The sequence below is a fragment of the Octodon degus genome, unplaced genomic scaffold (genome assembly GCF_000260255.1).
Source record: "Octodon degus isolate 3935 unplaced genomic scaffold, OctDeg1.0 scaffold00599, whole genome shotgun sequence".
NCBI classification, from domain to species: Eukaryota; Metazoa; Chordata; class Mammalia; order Rodentia; family Octodontidae; genus Octodon; species Octodon degus.
In genome coordinates, this window is record NW_004525175.1 from 22,212 (window position 1) to 26,215 (window position 4,004).

At 45.8% G+C, this 4,004-nt stretch overlaps 2 pseudogenes; one reads left to right on the top strand and one right to left on the bottom strand.

Annotated features, from left to right (window-relative positions):
* Positions 1-1,478, bottom strand: part of LOC101559836 — a 9,655-nt pseudogene extending 8,177 nt beyond the window's left edge.
* A 205-nt stretch (positions 1,479-1,683) lies between these two features.
* The window catches only part of LOC101560227, a 4,286-nt pseudogene continuing 1,965 nt past the window's right edge, over positions 1,684-4,004 (top strand).

The window sequence follows — 4,004 nt, forward strand, 5'->3', positions numbered from 1 at the left end:
GCAGGGTGGCCGGAAACTCTCTCTGATTCCTTTGTGTCACCTTCTCCTGGTCAGTCTTCCAGGCTTCTCCTTCCTTTTCTCAATCACAGAGTGCTGTACCACCCCTCCACTAGTCTCTGACACCCTGGGCTCTTTCACTGCACACAGTGCATTTTGAAAACTGCTTGACTCAGTTCTCTGTATGTATTTCATGACATATAAGATCTAATACTCAGTGACAACTGGTGAAGTGACTAAATAGCCCTTTGGGTGGAAAAGCCCAGATGAAGCCCAGGTCTAGAGAGGCACAGAGGAAAGCAGGAGGCCTTCAAGGCTGACCTTGTTCCAGTTCTGAATTCCCTGCCTGAATGAGGCCACTGGGGAGCTGAGGACAGGTGTCACTGAGTAGTGACTGCATCATTTCCCTCTATACTTGTCCTTTATTCAGCTCCTCAAGAGCCTGATCTAAGCAATTAGGGGCATCTGGTGTTGATATCCAGGAAGTCCCATGGAAACTCACTACATGGATTCCTTGAACCACTATGTGCAAAATGTTTTTAGAGGCATTTCCAGGATATGCTTGCAGCCTGAAGCCTCTTGGAGCTGAAAGGGATCTGTGGAGAAGAATGGGCAGATAACAGGGATGCAAAGAATCACAAGGACTGAAAGAGAAGAAACGGCTTATGAGGATTACAAAGGGGAGCCACTCTTGAGGGAAATAAGAGTGGGTGGCTTGCAGCAAGCAAGCATCTCAAGTACTTTCAGGACTCAGAGATCAGATTTCTCCAAACAGAAGTGGAAGTGCTAAGAGGTAGAAAATACAGGATCTCATCAGTTGGGGCCACAGCCCTTCAGGAAGGCTTTTATGTCCCCTGTCACCTTGGATACCTGCCCAGGGTCCCAACACTCAACTCACAGTCTTTGTGCAGCATGATGGCAAATTCCTGCACATCCTTGGTGAAGCTGCATCTATGAACCCCCAGTATGTGCCTCAGTTCCTCCCAGTGCTGGTGGCTGAAGCTGCCCTGGGACCAGGGCTTCAGAAAGTGAATGACATCTGAGCCATTCCTCCAGGCATGCGTCTGCAGCTCCCCCAGCCACTCCAGGCCATCGGTGTGCAACCAAGTGTGGTTGTCAAAGGAGGAGATCTGGAGGCAGCAGAAGGGAAAATTCCTTGGTACCACTGAGAGAGAAAAAGCACGAGTGTCGCCAGTGCCCACGAGTGCAGACAGCATAAGTAAAAGGGAGAGAGGTAGAAAGGGTGGCAGATAAATGGGAGAAGTGTATGTGGGCTCTGAGACATCGAGCAGAGGACTCTGGTTTATCTGTGTGCTCTGCATAACCCTGAGGATTCCCCACTGTCCCCCAAATGTGGTGCCCTCGGGCCAGACCTCTTCCTTCTCTCAGGCCTGTACCCAGGCGCCTTAGTTCTACTCACCCTCAGAGCTGTCACAAATGTGTGCTAGCTCATAGAACAGCAGAATCAGCCAGCGCCCCATCGTGCAGGAATGGAACCTTGCTTGCTCCTCCCCTCACAGGACAAAGAACTCAAGCTCCACTGTGGACCCCTCCCCCAAGCAGAGAAGCAAGTACACTTATCGCTATTGGCTATGTAGCCTGCCACCTGCCAGCCCCGTTTGGTGACACCCTGGTCCAGCTGGTGGTGGGTTGCTCTTTTTTTTAGGCTGTGTCCTTCTGCAGAGCATGGAGGTCCAGCGTGGGTCCTCATCTTAGTACCATTACCAACAGGCTTCTGTGAAATTTCTGCTACGATGATGAAGTTGATCACACAGGGAGTGAAACTTTTATACTAAGTTTTAACGCACAGCTTAAATCAAGTTGCATCTATATTACAACCTTGACCTATTAAAACTGTAAAAGAAGACCCTGGGATGTAGAATAGTGGCAAAATTCTTCATCAGCATGGGGAAAGATTTTTTTTTTCAGAACCGGGAATTGAGCTCAGATCCTTAGTAACGATGATTGAATTTGCTTTTACACTGTTCTATCTTACAAAATGACAAGTGCAAGTATCACAGTAATAATACACTACAAACATGAAAAGGAATTTTCTCAGGGACATCTTGGGAGGACTGCACATACCTGGCTAAAAGTACAAGATTTACAGCCCAAGATTCTTCTACTTCAGGTTCCCCAGCTTCTTGGTACTCTGACCCCGCCCGGTACTTCTATTCCTGAATCTGTTTTCAGAACAGTTTAAGAATACTTCATTTTGCGCCAGCCAAGTAGCTCAACTGATTAAAGTGCATGTTTAGGCAGATTCAGGGGTCTGAGGTTTCATCCCTGGTGTGTCGTGCAGTCCAGGCCAGCGTGGGCTGCTAAGGTAGTGATTGAGACTGGGTAGTGGTGGCACATGCCTGTCATACCAGCACTTGGGAAGTGGAAAACTGGAGAGTCACAAGTTTGATCTGTGTAATGAGACACTGTGCACCCTGCACTAAAATACAAAACAAACAAACAAACGAGCAAAACCAAACAAAACATTTTACTGTGGTTCATTTTATTGTGTTCTGCAAATCTTGATAGAGCAGGTGGTTAGACATGAGCTGTGACTCAGAGAGAAATAAGTGAACCCAAAGGAAGCTGCACCAGGAGGTGTTCTAAGCTTCCAGAGAATGCGGTCTCACTAGCTCCGGAGAAGCACCCGTCAGCCCCTTCCAGGTACCTCCCGGGCCCTTTAGAAAAAACTGAGACCCGTGCATACTCACTTAAGTGCTCAAGCCTCATACTGACTTCACTGAGACCCATCTAACACAGGTAAGCTTTACTTCCAGGCATTTGAATTGTGTGGTTTATTTATTTATTTATTTATTTATTTATTTATTTATTTGCTACAGGGCCTTAATATGTAGTCCTGACTCATAGGGATACAACTGTCTCAGCCTCCCCAACACTGGGCTCAAAGGCGTGCACCACGACGCCAGCTTTTGGGGCTTCACTGCATTCAGTACAAGCGATCAAACCTGGGTACTTGCATTTGCCAGGCAGGAGCTTAGACCACCAAGCTATCCCTCAACACTTAATTGCAGTTCCGACCTCTCAGTGGGCTACCACCACCTCGTCCTTCTGCCCAGTATCATACCAGTTCAAAACTTGCTCCTCCTGTTGGAGAGGTGGAGTCTTATGATTAATCAGAAGAAGCTCTGATCACACAACACTACCACCAAATTCTAGGGAAAAAAACAAAAGAAATAGACCCATCCTTGGGGCACTCAACTTTCACCAAGCTACACACCTCTTCTTTCTTGGAAAGATATTTTCTTCAATAAAAGAAAGTTGCATTCTTACAGAATTTACTATACTTTGTTATTGGTCAAAAACAACTGAGGATCATGGGACAGATTAGAGGATGCAAACACATCCACAAACACTCTAAGCCACCTTATCTTTGACAAAGGGGCTATACATGTTCACTGGAAGAAAGACAGCCTCTTTACTAAAGTGCCTTCTTAGGCAGAGCACAGCAGGTGGGGTTCAATTCCTGGGGTGCCAGGCTGGCCCTACCTGTGGGGAGCGCTGAGATGGTGATTGTGACAGTGTGGTGGCATGTGCCTGTAATCCCAGCACTTGGGACTCTGAAAACTGGAGAATCACTGTGAGTTCATTCTACATAATGAGACCCTGTAGATACTCTACACCCTGTCCTAAATACAGAAAGAACATAAAAAAAGAAAGTCTCTTTAGTGAATGATGCTAGCAAAACCTGCTTTCTGCATGCTGATGACTAAAATTAGATTTATGTTTATCACCACACACTAAACTATTGCCCAAATGTATTAAATATTTAAATATTAAAGCAGAAACACTAAATCTTCAGGAGGAGAAAGTAAGTAGAAATCTGGAAGAGAGAGGAATAAGCAGAGAGTTCATGAACAAAACTCAAAGTCCTGGGAAATGCTTCTAAGAATCAACATCTGGGATCTCATCCTTTGAAAAGTGTTTGCACATCCAAAAGAAATCACCAATGCAATAAAAAGAAAATCCAAGAATTGGGAAAAAAATTA